Genomic DNA, 17,875 nt, shown 5'->3' with positions numbered 1-17,875 from the left:
ATTTACACTTAGCATTTTGATGATCCAGGCAGCAGGTGGGACAGGAGGGAAAGTAGGAAAACATGGCAACCGATTATATAACCATAGGATCGGGAGCAAGTCAGCAGTGGCTGAGGGCGAGTGGGGCAATGAGTTGTCAGTCTTTTTGTTTTCCGAGAAAATCCTGAATTTTGGAAAGTCCTGAAGACAGGAATCAGTGATTTAATATTTGCAAATGAACTTATTTAACAGGGGACAGTCACCTTTGAAATGTATTTTGTAAAACAATGCTGCTTGCACAATGACAGAAATGTCAGTCACTCATAAACAGAAGACAAGAGGTCATGAGACACTAGTATTATTGTATGTTACATACAGTTAGACACAATTTAGTGGATGTTACATATATTTTTGAATTATAGTGAAATGATGAACATTAATAGATTTATTCAACCAGTCACAAAGGAATTGCTAGGTAACTTGAGGAATTAAGTGATCTGACAGTAATCACTCCAAACTCTGAGGCATTTCTTCAATATGTGAGGCGTGACTTTCACCAGCCAGTTTGCCAGATTGGTTGCAGGTGCAATTGAATGTTTATTACTTAATCTTTTTCTTTAAAGAGACACATTCAAGTGCTGAAATCCATCCTGCACCCATCTGTGCTCTGTGAAAGGAAACTGATCTTTGTTGTCCTATGAGGTGGGTCACTCGGTAATTCAGATAAAATGGGCTTACATCTGACTAGGCTTTTTCAGCAGCCCTGTGAGGGAACACGTGTATGAAGAAATCATTACATAAGAACGATGTGAGATCAGTGTGGCAGCAGGCGAGGCAGATACCACTTACACATGAAAAGAAAAATGCGCATAAATGCACTGCATAAACGAGGGGGAGGTTTGGGACATTTCGAGGGGAATGTGTGGTATAAGGCGAAACACGCTTTTAATCAGGACCCCAGAATGAAGGCCAGCATATGTTGCAGTTACATATAAGCTTACCATTACTCTGTTTCTATCAAGCTGCCTCAGTGTTAATGGATTAATGAAACCCTCATGCTTTTGCTACAGCAAAAGTTAATAATGAATAATAATAAATAAATTCTTCCATGAGTACTTTTGGTTTGGTGCTCCTCTTTTTTGCATTTCATCAATCTCTTTCTTCCATCTGTTTTAGCTCTACAGGAAACAATAACAAATTACGGAGAACTGCTGAGTTCTTATCTGTATCTTCACTTTTATGATCTGACCTGTTAAGCTAAGCTATGATTTCAATAAGCATGTGCAGAGTGCAGATTTTTCAATGAATCAAACAGGTTTTTGCAAGAATCTAATAGCAAACCAGCAACAAACTGAATGGAAAAACCTAAATCAGGTTAAAACCGTAGAGCATGCTCTACCCTTTAGGGAAGCCTATTGCCTACAAAGGCCTCTGTGTTTTTAAAAGGGGGGTGGCAATACTGTGCTGATGTGACTCCTCAGGTCTCTTTGTGATTAGATGAGCAACACATCAGACTTAATCCTCCAAACTCCCTTTGACATTGCTTTTTTGTGCAGTCTAATTCCTCAAAACCCTTTTGATTGCCACAATGCTCAGAGCACTGGGCTGGCCTTTCTCTGGATAGCTGAAACAGAAATTAGACACTGTATATGCAAACATATGTGAAAAAGAGTCACTTTTATGTTAACTTTGGAGGACCTTAACCTTGGGCGCCCTGAGAAGCTACGTCCTTTGGTATTTCCTGAGCTAAATTACCATGGGGGAAGAAGCACAAGGTGGATTCACACCTAATCCCTCGCTCTCTTGTTGTGCTGTGAGGTGTTGTCAGTAGTGTGTAGATGTTCCTGCACCAACCTCCACCCCTGGATGCGAGACCGCAGGGAACAGCACCAAACAGCACAAGCAGCCTCGCCACATTAAAGCCATCACAAGGATTCGCTGGAGGAACATCCAGGATTTTGGCCAGTGTCTTAAAATCAGCCCCTGGGCACTGGGCTCTGAGCACTGGGCAGAAATGTGTGCCCTGTCCCAGGTGAGAGGGAGAAGAGAGAGGCTGTAGTGTTTTGGGCTGTTCCACTGTTGTGCTGGGCGTGATGCCGATGTGTGGGAAGGCCTCTCGTGTATATGACCTGGCTCACGAAAACAAGGTTGATGACTATGTTTTGGGGGGATGGGGGAAACCGCGGGTTACCACAGTTCAACACAACTACGAGAAATGGGGTTGGAAACACACAGTCTGTCTTTGCTGAGAAACCTTTTCAGAGGATTACTAAACTAAGTATGGAAACTCAGAGCACACTTCAAATTTCATAGAAACCCAAGGGCAGGTTCTGCCTTAATTTTACAAATGTTGTCTCAGGCTTGCAGCAGTGCAACAAGGCTTTGTTTTGTAGAGCAACATCCATTTTCTCTGCCTGAGGAACCTGCATCCTCTCCAGTTTCACTGAGGTCAAACAGCACAAGTCTTCCACCAAACACTGCAACTGAAATAATATTGCAACACCTAAATATTGCAGCAGTATATTCCCCAAAGGCCGTGTGTAGTCTTACATGTGCATTATGACTAGCAGTCAAGTTTAAAATTGGCCCAGCCGAATGTGTCCCCACATCACATGCACTCCCAGTTTGCAGAAACATGGAGGACTTCATTACTCTCTTTATATTACTGCAGGATTTATTCTTAGCCCCTGGGAGCCGGGCAGGGGCTACAGTCAGGGTCTGCCGAGCAGCACTGAGAATATTTGGGCCAGAAGCCACATACCTGGGGTTACATAAGCAGTGCTGATGATAGGGCTGCTTGTAAAAGCAATGCCTCACAAAAGCGCTGGCTGACAGCCCTGAGGGGCACCAGTATAGCGAGAAAAGTTCTGGACTTGAGTAACCCCTGATTAAACAGCATGCTTTCACCCTCACTCAGGCTGAAAACACTCCACCCAAAAATAAACCATTCTCACAATAATGCCATGTGGATAGAGGCTGTGGGAGCATTAGCAAGGGGTCCCAGCAGTGCTGTGAGGGTGCAGAGATCTGTGTGCACAGAACAGGCGTGTGTGACAGGTATCCTGTGTGTACACTTGATCAGTAACAGGACACAGCACAGCAAAGGGAGCATGTGACTTCACACACAACAGTTAGCTGCTGGCTTTTATCTGAAACACAGTGAGGTGGGCTCACAATCCACGAGGCTTTCACACCCACCAGTAAGTTAAGCAACACTGAAGGCTCCAGAACCAGAAACATGAGACAAAAATACTTCCACCCACAAAGATGATGCCTCTTTTCAGTTGACTGACTACAATTTATAACAAAAACAGACAGCTTTACTGTTAACTGAATTTACTGTCTAAAAAGCACGGAAAAAAGTTGAAGTGTGATGCTTTCCTTTTCACCCAACCTGTGAATCATTAGCCTTCACGTTTCACGAGAGCACTAAAAGGCAGCCCTGTTGGTGAGTCCCGTTGTAATTTGGTACGTGTCCTGAGGCACGTGTGTGGGACTCGGCGCTTGAGCTACAGTGACGCTCAACACCACCTGTGCCACAGAGCCCAGCTTATGATGCAGGTTTGGCCTGGGAAACAGATGCTGGAGATTAAGCAATTAGGGTCGGCATCAGTGCAGCCCGGAACTGCGCAGACATGCCACAGGGGGGCTGCTCACGCACAGTGCCTCTCGGGAAAAACTGGCCGCGTTCTCACCCACCATCCTGTCCGGAACTGATAACATAGAAGAAGACTTCGTTCAGAATTGGATTTATGCTTTCTGTGATGCCTCTGTGGAGAGTTCAAGCTGCATTGAGTCCTGCTCATTAGGTTCCCTGCCTGCAGTCTTGGAGAGGCTGGGCAGCTGTGGCACGCGCAAGCTTTAAAGTGCAACCGCATTTACTCCATTCATCTTCCGCTTGTCATGATGTGATGCGAACACAACGCAACTCGTTCACTCTGCACCTCATAAAAATCCTTTCGGAGTTTCAGTTCAGCTCTCAGACAGCGCTCATAGAATTATTGTTTCTCACTTAAGCGCCTTCAGTTGGTCCCTACAGGTCTGGCTGTGGAATTGCAGGCTGGAACTCTTCCCTCTTTGTGACTGAAGTGCAGCAACCGCGGGACCTTGCAGGTAGAAACTACATGTACAGGTAAGTAAAGCTGGGTAGCAGACAGTGCAGACCACCTGTTGTGACACCGTGGGTATAAATACATAAGCAAGGTTGGTGTCTGTTAGCAGGCACTTTCACATTGACTTCCCCTAACATAACCCTGACAAAGAACCACACCCTCAAGGCACACAGTCGTGAAGAACAAAGAGCCTGACCAGAGAGCATGTGAGATGCAAAGAAGTAGTTGCCCTGTAATAGTACAGCGGGCAGAAGTACACTTTCACTCTTGGACAATATTCCTCAGATGGCAGGCTTATGCTGGTACGTGTCCATTGGTCCAAATGGATATGGTGTCAGGGTTTTGGCTACTGCTGCTGCTGCTTCCCAAGATGACCAACAGGCGGCCTCACAACTTCCTGTCAGGGTTGCCAGCTGCTGCTTCCTGGGGTAACCAACAGATGGCCTCACTTCCTGTTCTTTCCTGTCTTATTTAGCCCGTGTTTCACACCTGTGTTGATTAGTTAATGTTATCACTTGTGTTGCCTATTATTTAAGCCCTGCTCTTTGTCTTGCTTGTTGCCTTGCTCAGTTTTGAGCTGCCATGCTTTGTGTATGCACACGTGTATCAAGCCTGCTTTTGCTTCTCAAGTCGTCAGTAAAGAAAACCTTGTTTTCTTGCAACCAAACTTTCTGTCCTGAGTTATCTCTGCGTTTGGATTCACCCTCCTCCTTGTAACAGATGGAGAGTGGAGCATGCAGCACAACATCGGTGCCCATGTCTTAAATGCCCGCGAACCTTCCCCTCCAAATCAGTGCAGGCTCACCGTGTAAACATGTGCGTCAGAGAGGAGCCTTCCAGCTCTCAGCCCACACTGAGGTACCACTGTGCACATTCCAAGGAAAACATGACGTCTCCCTCCTCTTACGGAGGCCCAGAGTGGAAAAAAGGAGGTCACGCAAATATTTTATTGAGGATTTGCAACTCGATCTTTTCACCAACGTTGGTTGTGCCAGTGTTCATGTTCACAGCCCCTCCCATACAGGCAGAAAAATGATGGCCAGCGAATGAAGGACAGATGTTTTGCAGCAAGATCGATCCGCTCCACCTAGCCTGTCTGCCATTCGGAGGTGCACCGCAGAGCGTCCCTGCATACAAACATAATAATGGAAGGTGATGGAAGTGTCTGTCTTTCTTTGCTACGCAATGGACCGTACCCTGGGGTTTTCATATCTACGGGAAGAAGCCTTTTTCTGTTGACCTGAAATCCACATTGAACACTGACACCTGTGCATGTGCTGGCTGATCTGTCAGCCGTGAAGTTTATTTGTGCTTTCTCATCAGCCTGAGACGGACCACCGTGGACCTAGAACAGGAAGCCCGCATGACCGCCTGGTTCATCCAGGAAAAGGTCGGCTGAAAAAATACATTATACTGACCCCTTTCCATTTCAACAGATGTAAAATGAATAGAAAGTACAGAAACAGCCACGGCAAACAGCACATTTGTCACTGTGTCATTCGACTACACATAACCTTTCCAAAAAACATACTGAAGAATCCATAGACAAGCCAGGCAATAACTTCTGATGCCTGCCCTTTTGCCCCTAGATTATGTTTCTTTGCTGCATTACAGAAGCCTTCTAATGCATAGAAACAAAACTTGGCCATTCACAATCTTGGCTGTTGTCATTAACTGCACCACTTCGGGGGACATGCTGTTTGCTCCTCATAGAGCAAGCTTCTTTGAGTGTAATCCTTTGTGTTTTGGTGTGACTATATTGTGTCACATGCCAGAACAGCACAGTATGCCTTGTAAACCTATACAAATGTCTCACAGAGTCTTTCAAGTATTTATATGATTGGGGGTTTCATTTCAGGCTACAGTGGTTAATGAGGTGGGGGGGGGGGCTGTTGCGGACTTGCAGGCTGTGGGAATGTCACTTGCAGCCCTTTTCCTACTGCTGCAGAGCAACAAGCTTCCTCAAGAAAGCATTAATTATGTGTCACGGTAACAGAAGACGATGTCCAGGAACAAGGCATGCTGTATCAAGGGGCTCACTCTTCTACTGCAGTGGTAATTCAGTCTGCCTTATCTCCTTTACTGCTGACCTGCTTTATCTGCGGTCGAAGCCCGGACAGCACTGATGCCTTAGCAATGGCTACACCGGTACAAGTGAGAACCTGGTTTGTCACCTAGCACTGTCTCTGATATATTGTAGGGGGAGAGACCAGGGAATTGATTCGTTATAAGGAGAGGACACTTTAAGCTGGAAGGAGTTTCTCTGTTTCTGAGACATTGAGTCCGTAAGTTACCCTATCAAGCAAGTCTAAAAGGCGCCAGTCAGTTCCACCAATGTTCTTTACCCTTATCCTTATCTTTATCCTCATTCTTTATCCTTAATTCAACTCAGTCCACCTCTTCCCACCTCGGTCCTGGTTTTATAAAAACAGCATGCTTCTGTTGCTATTTTTATGCACAGACCAGATGTGATGAGACAGATAAGGAGTCGTATCTTTCTAAAAAGAAGCATACTTCCTAACGTCATTCAGGCAGAGGGTCTAGATTTGCTTCTGATGAGACCCTGTGCTTTGTCCTTAAAAACAGCTTCAGCAAATGGCACAGGACCACAAGATGCAGTGTGTACTGCCTGTGCTGGTCTTGCTCTACTCTTTGCCACTATAAATGGACAAAGGCAAGCTATATGATGACAAATTAGATGACCATGTAAGAAGGCAACATTGAGGGGGGTTTGTGGCACTGACTGTGATCACTGTATATGTGCATGGCACCTAGAGCTCATTCTCCCATCTTCATCTTATCATGTGTACCTGCTGATCCTGGGTGAATACTTGCTACATACAAGGGGCATGGTAACGGAACACAAACTGGCCAACTGATGGAGTGACTAAATGAGATTTTTCATTCATTGTCCCTTGCATCATAAGTGGCCATTGTGTGGCTTGATGGGAGACGAAGATTATCTGTGATAGTGTTCTCTGATAATGACAATCACTTTTACATTAAAGGTGCTTTACTTCCATTGTAATCCAATCATGTTCCTCCATCACTTTAATCAAGCTCAGAGGACCAAAATGTGTTGAAAACAAAGAATACAAAACACTTGCAATAATGGAGCTCAAGATCAGTGCAGTGCCTCCTTCTATGACTCACGGACAGTCCATTAGATTTTTTATATTTAATCAATTATTGCTGCAATTTGTAGTTGCATAAATTACGATAAGATAATTTAAGAGGATGCACTCCCTGAAATTCCAAAAAAACGGAACAGGGGAAACATAGTATATCTAGCATTCATATCATACAAACCTAATATATAAACACAAACACATATTTGAATGATGACTCAATGATCATTTCTTCTAGTCTTCTAATGCACCACGGCTGTGTACCTATGCTGAAATGCTGGACCATGTCCGTGTGCCACCATATTTAGAATTCCTCGTGAAATACAACAGCATGCAAACCAGGAAGGACACCCATGAATTCTCTGCACTACTGTACAACGTCTGAAAAATGGTGTCTTTGAGAATAAGACATAGGCCAATGCTTGGCAACTTAAGGGGAAAAAGTTAACAAATGGTTGAATTTACCATGCTCTACTACAGCTTGCCACCTATTATTAGCTGTCTATTGCAACTGGCCAAGAAGACATTTTCCATACAGAGTGGCCAATGTGTTTGAGTAGAATATGGTACAGTAATGAATGACTTGTCACTGGGTATTTCTAGAAATTTCTGACATTGTTTGGGAATGGTCTGATTTTCGTAACATAAATGTCCATGTATGAGCCAATAGTACAAAATCAAGTTCCATCAAGCACATAATCCATAACATCACAGAACATTCCAGACAATCTTTACAGCCCATGAAGTCCTCATTTCACACCATTTCATTATGGCCAGTGGGACATGCTGCTCTCTTTAACAGAGATTACTGCACTCCAGGGCCAGGTTACTGTGCTGGCAGCGCGTCCATATTACATATGCAGACTGTTAAGTGTGTTGGCCTAGGACAGAGACCAACATCCCAGGCACTCCAATACACTTGCAGGCCGACCAATCAAGTATGTTAATAGGACACATGTGAGAATGTACGTGGGACTTAGCCTGAAGGCCTTGATTCATTCAAACAGAGGTTTTGTTTTTACAGTATTGTACAGTACTGAGGATAAAAGGGAACCTCCATTTGTGTGACATGACTGGATACCTACTTGGAGCAGAGCTGCTACCATTGTTTGCCAGATATTTTTGTCTGTTAACATGCGTCTAGGGTATTGGGTATGGATGTTGGATGTACCAAACTTTCATGAGACCAGGGCTACGTGGCAATCAGCAAGACAGCCAAGGAAGTAAGCAAATGAGGACCTCATGTGACAGCACACAAGTACAGACATGAGAAGGAAGGGGAAGGGCGTTATCTGTGAGCAAACTGAGAGACATTCTGCTGTCATCATTCTATCACCTTGTAATGAAACAAGAACGACTCCAAAAAATTACACGAAACCATCGAAACAGTTACATCTGGAATGGAATTCCCAATGAAAACAAATGGTTACAGCTACTTCTTGGTGCTCTACAAACACAATACACAGATCCACAACAGCCTTTCCTCTTTTTCTTTTTGTTCATTAATGGAATAATTCAATTTTCCCTCCATATGATATCATTGCCATTTGCCGCCAATTCAAAAGGAGTTGAGATTTACTTCATACTGGAGTTTTTATGACACAAATGTGCTTGGAATGTAGTGACTCATATTAATATTCCAATATTAAAATGTTTAATTGCAAGCAGAGAGTAAATGGAGGGAACATTTGATTGCAGTCTATTTACTGTCTGCATTGGGCAGCACATGCAATAAATCAATCTGTTCACTGTAATTCCAGGAAACATGACATGGTCTCTAATGTTACCAAAACTGTCTATTAGACTGACTACAAAGTTAAAACACACAACCTCTACAAAACTAAGGCAAGACTTTGGAAACATGCAGCCTCTGCCTACAGATACAGAGGGCCCACTGTGATCGCAAATAGAATTTCTACCTAAATGACATGCTTGCCAGTGACGTAATTCAGACCTTTGTGGAAAGAGGGAGCCCTCTGAATCATGCAGGCTTCTCCATAGGGTAACTGATGAGATGCGTACTGATCAAGTTAAGGTCACCAACTGATCTAAGGAGATAACGAAGGGGGTTTGGGTAGAACAGATGCTCACAGACACAGAGGCTCCTCCACAGCGGGGCTTGGTGACGCCTGTCCCAGTGCATTTTGTGGCTTTGTCTTTGAAGGGCTGAGGCAGGCTACAGAGGGACTGGCAGCACACCTGCCCTGTTTCCATTTCAGGACAAAATCTGGGCTCATTCACCAAAAGGCAATCAATGAAAAAATTCATCAGCTTCAGCTTAAGTCCTCTGGAAGTATAAGGTAAATTATTAATGAATATAATATTCCCTTGTAAACAAGGCCTAGTGTCCTTTATTAGCCACATCCAGACTGAGCTCCACTGGTTTCTATATCCCTCGTGTATGTCATTAGTGTCAGCCCCAGCCCTCAAAATAGTTATTATAATATCTCCAGTCTTAACACAAGCTGCAGTTGGACGAGGGTGGGTTTGTCTGTGCAGGAAGGTGTTGTGCTGCTGTTGACTGAATAAACAGTTTGACGTCTGCTCTTTGGTGAGATTTTGTGTTAGCTGCATGCAGCTTCACCATGACCTTCTTTCCCCCGGGGAACCAAGGACCCCAGAATGCATTGCGAGGCCAAGCCAGACAGATGCCAAGCCCCCTTTTCAGTGTCAATGCCCTGATTTCACAAGGCTCTCCAGCAACACTACAGCTAGTCCCCTCATGGGGCGGAGAAACAGGCCACCATGACACAGCCATCACACCTGGGAGGAGGTGGGGGCTTGTTTTGCAAGAGGGGGAGGTGTCCCCCTCTCTGCTGTGGAGTAGCGTCAAGTTTTTTTTTTCTTTACAAGATACACAAGTTTCCAGTGTTTGCCACCAAAATGTAGGGCTGAGTATGCCCTCAAATCAAATGTAAACCAATTTTGAGCATTCTTCACAGGACATGCATACAGCCAAGAAAGACTGACTGGGGAGGGGTGCTGCAACATTCCTGTGCAGCTGTGTCAATAACAACTGTGACATTTTCATTGATTTTAAATGGAATGAGCATGTCATTCTATTTATTTTACTAAGTTAAACAACCACCGGTTGAACAACTGAACAGTTGGACAATTTATTGATGTGTTCAATGATATAATGAGTCAATATGTTTTTCATGTACACATCATGGTAGAATAAATTCCTCTGCCCTAATTCAGTTTGAACAGACAAAAACATCTGAAGAAAAATGATCAAATCCGATTATACAAAACAATTTCAACTATCTGAAACTGATGACCCTCACTGATAATGTACAAAATGAAATTGGTACATTATCTAAAATGTGTTAACATAATCAAGCTGAGTACAAAATATCACATAAGTTACCAATGTGAAGGAATCTTGTTTCTCTAAATGTTAGCTAAAATTGATGACGACAATTGAATTTCTAAGGGAAAATTCCATTGCAAACATCATTTTAGACTAATGATCTTTCCTATGTCAGTCATTAAAATGACAGCTTAAGGAAGCCAACAGTATGGGTATGACTGATAGATTATGGGAATTAGTATTGATTCTCTTCCTGTCTATAGTGTAGCAGCAACACTGAAACATAAGCAGGTATGCAAATAAGCCCTGAGGTACAGTGTCACATCCTGTTGCAATTGTGTGCTTGAAATTTAGCAAGGTAGTCTGAGGTCACTGAATGACTGACACAAAATAAATAGGTTTCAGTCAAAACAATTCTCTCCTGAAGTGTATCAAAACACAGAAAAATTAGCAAAGCTGTGAATATCTTCATAGCAGGGATTCTAGGAAGTTGTGTGTCTGTATGTGTGTGTGTGTGTGTGTGAGAGAGAGAGAGAGAGAGAGAGAGAGAGAGAGAGAAATTAAACTCCGTTTTGCTCCAGGGTATAATGGAATAAAACAGACGCCCAAATGCAGCGTAACATGACTGAAAATCTAAGGACTGTGTACACCTTGTCAAGTCTTGCAGGAGACTCACACAGACTAGACAGTAAAAATGGACAGAACTCTCCATTGTGATCGGGACATCACTATACCACACATGCAACCATGCAGACAAACACGTACAAATGCACACACACACACACACACACACACACAGCTCCTTGAGGGAGAGAAGGCAGAAACATCCTGCGCATTCAAGGCTGTCGGTCTGATGATCCACCTTGGTGTACACACAATGAGCCCTAAATCCCCCGTTCAATCACCCAATATGTCAATATTTTGCACTTGACAGGACACACCTGAGTAATGCCGCAAGTGGTGAGGGAAGGGAAAAGGAGGTGCACGGAGGACAGAACGTAGGTGTGCATCCCACGCACTACAACACCATGCCAAGTATTTGTACAGCACGAGCTGCCCTCGGGCCCTTTCCCACCCCACCCTGTGCGATCGTTGGGCCAGGGAACCGCCTCACTCGCTGAGAGGGCTCTGGAGGACAGAGGGACAGGCCCAAAAGGTTCCTGCCACTAGGTGACCTTAGCTCTGCTGGAGCCTGTCTTAGGACAGGATGATCCCAAAACTGAAGCACAAAGGATTGGGTCAGCGCCTCAGTGAAATGGAACGGCAAAAACAGATCCTCCCAGACGTTCTGTTCTGTTCTGTGCATTGGACGATGGATGCTATATCCTTGCCCATTTAGTAAAACTGCCAGTTACTGGTAACTCGAGAGCCAGGGAGCTGTTCGTAATGGGAGTGACTCAATGCGGATGTGCTCCTGGTTGACTGAATTGTGTAAAACTACTAGAACGCAGTTGCAAACACTGGCAGTGGTGCACGGCACTCGGGTTGGTTCAAGTTTTTCCACAGAATGTGCCTTGACTTTCTCAGGTGCCTTGAGCACATGCTGGATATATCACCAGGTGAGAGGCTCAGCGAGAAATTACAGGGTGTGAAGAGCACAGTGGTTTACTTGTTTTTTCCCCAATTACTTAGTCTCATAAACCACACTGTAGATGTGTTCAGTCCTGCTGATGTCATAATAGTTTATTGCCTGGGCTGTTTTTCCAAACAGTTTCTTTATTATGGACATTTGTGCTGCCCATTAGGAGGACAGCTGCAATTGGCCAACAAAGCTATTTCCTTGAAATGATAAAATACATAAGGAGGAGATTTGTTGTATTATATTAGAACCGCTTTATCAAGATAGGAGATCCTAGTTCATGAATGAAAATGGCACTAGGACAAGCATACAGTAGTATGTAGTACAGTACAGTAGTAGTTTTCCACAGCTGATGCAAAAGGTCTTACTACAACTTCATGTGTTTACAACATGTGTAAAGAATCTGCTTGTTAGGAGGTAAATCAATGAAAAGCTTAAAAGCGCCTTGTGTAATCTGACAGCAGTGTTTTGAGTTTGGTCTCTGGTGGAGGCTATACAGGGCCTGTGATTTCCTTGTGGTGGGAGGAGTATGGTTGAGGATCACATAATAACAGTGCCACGCCCCTCAATGAGACAGCACCCTGCCAATATCATGCCTCCGTTTGTTGGAGAAGGGGAAGGGGAGGCAATCCTCTGTGTGGCCAGGACATCAAACATAAGATTACCCACGGGCCAGAAGGCAACTATAGCGATAGCTATTCTTACAGCAAGATAGCATTTCAAATACCGTAAACCACTTATCCGGAGACTACAAATACACTGTTCTCGGAAGTTCAATGACAATCCATGACGCACTGCACTGTGTACTGTGTGCCTTTATGAATAGGCACAGCTTAATCAAGACTCACACAGAACAGTGAGCTCCAGCATTTCCAGAGGCAAATCCATCTGAAATCCCATTCTATTTTAGGACACAGGGAAGCTCTGCTGTATTGTCTTTCATGGCCCATTGGGACTATATAAAAACCAAACAAGATCTATGCATCATTGATACAGTTCAATCAGTGTGGACTTCCAGCAGTCTTCAAAACACATTCAGCTTCAAGGAGCTATAAAAGGCATGGTGGGCAACATGAATTGGTTGCACAGAGTGGGGTGTCATGTCTCAAATTACGACAGATAGGTCTTTGGACCATCATGGGACACTCACAGACATCACACCCCTGGATGAAAACACATCTCTGCTTTTGCAGCCAATAAGCTGAAAGGTGCTCTTTGAGCAGGCCTCAGCAGAGACCCACTGGTCTGCCTTGGAATGGGAACTTTGCTTTTTAGCAAATACACCTACGCAGGCCTTTAAAGGCTAACAGAACCGAAAGAGCTTAGACTCATCTAAGCAGGAGGCAGCGCCAGATCTAAGTCCTATACTGGTGAGAAAATCCCGCACATGGCTGCTGTTTTTGCTTAGTCAGTATTTTATTGAGATTGTAGTTTGCAGCATGTTTTCTAGTCCACTGATTTCTGTTCAAACCACTCTATCTAAAAATAAAAGGTAGTTAATGTTCACAGCTTAGTCTGTTTCTGTTTTCATGATATGCTGGAATAACAAAATCGCAATGAAAAGTCTCCAGAAGCAAACAATTTCACTAATCAGACACTGTGACACTGCAATCCCAGGCAATTATGGCTCACGCTCACACACACATATACATACACACTGCACAATCACACATGCTCTATAAGCTGGGAAAAATGTGTGTGTGTGTGTGCGTGCGCCTCTGTGTGTGAGGGGGTTCAAATATTGTTTAGCACCAGAATCATGATTCATCAACATTAGCCATAGAAACCACGTTACTTCAATTCTCCAATGTGTCAATTAGCCCTGTTCTGCGAAAGGCTTAAAATAGTTCATCAGCACAGAGCAGCATGATGCTACTTTCTGAAGCCATGTGTACCCGACAGCTGTGAGAATTCTCTTTGTGTTTCATACAAAAGGAGCAAAGTGGCAGAACTACCCTGTCTGCCTCTGTAGCCACATCACCCTCTCATAAGTGGACTTTTATTTGCACATAGCCTAGCTAACTTATTCTATGTGCAAACATAAATGCAAGCAAATTTAAAAGAATAAAACCCTATCCTCTCCTACTGTGTGTACTCAGTAATCATACAGTCGTACTTCCAGGAATCTGGCTATTAGCAGCAGTGTACTGAAAAACACAGGAAAACTGGGCACCACCATTTAATGGGCACAATTTTCTTGGTATGTTGTTAAAAGAGTACTACGTCCAATGTGGGCATCAATTGAATTTAAACTTAATCTGTTTAAACACTGTGCTTCATAGAGCATCCTGGGGTCACTGCTATGCTTGTACACTGCTGATCACGAGAGCCGATGTGCCAGTGCATCACTGCCCTTAAAAACAGAAGGCAAGAGGAAGTGGAACGGGCATTAAATTTAAATTTGCAGGCTTCTTTTAAATGTAATGAATAGCTAAGCGTTGAATGAATCCTGATTAAGGTTTAAAAGTGCAACAGGAGAGCATGCCCTAAAGGAATCAGTGACTCTTCATGAATTAAACATGAAGGTGAGAAGAAGCAAGGCCTATCATAGCTACCCGTGAATTGCAACAGGTGTATATAATCCACAGGTAAAGTGAAATAATCTACAATCCCTGATGATACATGAGAAATCTTTACAAAAAGGGCAAATGTTTTCATAAAACAAAATGGCAGGACAGAAAAAGGATAAAGACCAGTCTCTTGTGAGGGTGGCCACCCCTACTGTCAGCGGAGAGGAAAATTCCACTCTGCAGCTTAAGCGGGCTTCCTTGCTTTGAACTCAGAAGAACATGTAGTGAAAACAAAAGAAGCATCAAACATTTGGACCCAAACAAAGATGGTACTGGTAGCTGAGGACAACATGTGCATGGCTCAGGACCAAGTTGCAGTACAGTAGCTTTCCAGTCATGCCCTAGCTTTCCCCTCGTTTCACAGGGGCCTTTTTTGCCTTTGCAAGAGAGACACTCCGGGATCCCAACGACTCATTGAGACTGTAATGTCATTGAAAATCACTTCAGATTGTCCAGCGACAAAAGAACACACAGGACCTTCTAACCTATCCCGTGAAAGTCTGACATTAGAGCTTGTTTCAAACAACAAAAAGATCTGCTGAAAGTGTGTTTTCAATCTCCATCCATGCATTTAACCTGAAATCTGTTCATGAAATCACTTCATTTGTCTGTTTGAATTTCAATAGTGGATTAAGGTTAGCACACACCACACCATCCATGTGAGGGTTAATTAAGAAGATGAAATTAGTGAAATTCCTGATCTATTCTCCCCTCAGCTCTTTTCTACATTAATTCCACAGTACTGAGAGGATGTGATTTTCTAATAAAAGCTAGCCTGAGGTCTGCTCCCTCCTGAGCTGCCATATATGAATGTGTATTGCCTATTGTGCTTGGAGTGATTGACTGTCGACCACCCTCATACTAATGCAGCTAAAAGGACCATGCTGGGGTAATGTCACATATTTTTATTCCCCTTTGCAAATTCAGTGTGCTGTACCACAGCATGGTTCAGCCCTGGGGAAGTGATACCTGTTGAGAGAGAGAGGGGATTTCCTTGTGAACTCCTCACCACACCTGAGGTGGTATGGGACACCGGCTCCTGCCCTGTCCCACAGCACTGTCGCAGGTCCACTCCAGGCTCAACAGAACTTTTGACTGACACATGACTCCCACTGATCCCCTCCATTTCCTGACTGCAGACGCAAATCCACCACGCTGCACTCAAAGGTACTGGTGTCAGGTGCTGGTGTTGGCTTTCTTTCCCAGAGTCCTCTTCTCCTCTGAGGGGGGTCATGAATTAAACAGCCGTACACAATGTGCGAACTGTGTTACTCTGGCCTCAAGAACCCATGGCAAACACACCGGCAGTTTCTACACCCAGGTGGATGGGACAATTAGAGGTTGGGGGAGGAGAGAAGCCTTTGCAGGTCATGAAGAATCTGGTCCTTGTGACACAACAACTGTGGTATAAACCTCACTCACGTTCTGGGCAGCAAGCAATGAACAAGAATGTTCATTTTAAGGCGATTCTAGCATGAAAATGCATTTTTCTGGCAGTGCAGTGCCAGATATTTTCACAGCTAATGCTGCATGACTGATTAAGCTTGATTGCTGTTTTGCTTAAGTGGCAATGGGGCAGTGGTCAGCAAGGCGTGCACTAGAGCAAACAGCAGGGGAGGGCAGGGATAAATGACGGCAGGGGGAATGAGGCCAGGCATCTGCTGTTGATCTCAGCTCTGCTGGCCTCTTCCTGGGACCGAGTCTCAGCCATGACCTCCTCAATGGCACCCTCCCCAGCAGTGGCAGTGGCAGAGGCCACACTCAATCTCATTAGCAGCGATTAGGATCCTGAGCAGCGGTAGCCTTGCTCACACAGACAGAGAAAGCCCAACAACCTCCGCTACTGAATCCCCACTGAGCACGCCAGTGATTTATCAAGATTATTAAATTGGGGATTGTGGGTAAAAAGTGTAAAAAATGTATTATTCCTGTCAGATTCAAAGGATGGTATAACAAAAAAGCAAACGACTGATGGAAAAATCCGGCCAGCAGCAATGAGGGACTGGTCATGCAGATGAAACAATGCGAGCTAACAATGCTTTGTTTGGCACATGCGGGCCTTCTCAGAACAAAACATTAATGGGCACAATTGTGCAGCATTTAGCCATTCCAGCAAGCAGCGTTAACCTCTACTTGGCGGCACACTAACACAGTGACCGCTGACTGAGACAAATTACACCCATGAAGAATCCCAAGGTCCCTTTTCCTGAAATGCCCATTTCGGCTTTCTGAAAGCTGGCTGACCACATGACGCACCGCCTGCACTGAGCACTGGATCCTGCAGACACAGGATGTGCATCACACACTGTGTGAACGCCTGTGGCCCCCCCTCCTCCAGCCCCACCCCAACCCCCTTGTAGACACCTGCTGTCGTAGATCCTCGGGGGGGAGGGGGGGAACCAGTCTAGAGGCCCAACACCTGCTACCACACCAGGACTGACACACTTCTTTTCCCCTGTCCTGGTCCTGCAGGACTGCAGTGCATATAACTCTCCAACCACTTTCACAGGGGGTGGGAGTGAGTTTATGTATGTAAATGAGGATGTTCGTGAGCTGAATCAGCTGGCGGAATGCTCATGCTGAGCACATGCATGTAGAAACGAGCCCTCTGGGGAGGGAAATGACAAAACTTTGAATGGACCGCCTGAATCCTTCTCTCGGCTTTCACGAAACAATCTAAGCCTCAAATCTCTTACCAGAACATAGTTGAATCAATCATCAATCAACCGAAACTCAGGCTATGAGTATTCAATGTATTGCATTTTTATAGATGGAACAATTTTTTCCACAGCTGTGCCAGATGCAACTTGACAGCAGTCACTTCCCAGCAGCCACTTGAGGAGGCAGCCTTGGGTTGCAGCTATCTCAGTGCAGTATAACCTCAGAGCAATGTGTGCTCCATGACATAACAGAGGGCGATAACAGGGTAGTGAGATGCCAAAAGGGTAACTTGGTATCTTAAGGAGCCCCCCTCGCCCCCTGCCATTCTCCCAGATCTCAGCTGTCCTGCAAGAGTTCATGTAATTTAAAAGAGGCTCCTGCCACTTGAGGCATTTTGGTGAATTGCATGCAACTTTCATTGACAGTCCTCTCTCCAAGCCGTCAGCTGCGGAGGCTGTTTACAAAAAAAGAGCACAGATCAAAGCTTCTGTATGTTTGAACCACACCTCATACCTGAGACACCTGCCACCTGA

The 17,875-nt window shown here is 44.5% G+C and overlaps 1 protein-coding gene across 1 annotated transcript in view; it reads right to left on the bottom strand.

Moving 5' to 3' along the window:
- Positions 1-17,875, bottom strand: part of wnk4a (WNK lysine deficient protein kinase 4a) — a 47,399-nt gene that overhangs the window by 26,793 nt on the left and 2,731 nt on the right. The window lies entirely within an intron of this gene.

Source organism: Megalops cyprinoides, chromosome 1, assembly GCF_013368585.1.
Source record: "Megalops cyprinoides isolate fMegCyp1 chromosome 1, fMegCyp1.pri, whole genome shotgun sequence".
Lineage (NCBI taxonomy): Eukaryota > Metazoa > Chordata > Actinopteri > Elopiformes > Megalopidae > Megalops > Megalops cyprinoides.
The sequence above is the reverse complement of the archived record's forward strand: the minus strand, read 5'-3'. Positions and strand labels throughout refer to the sequence as shown.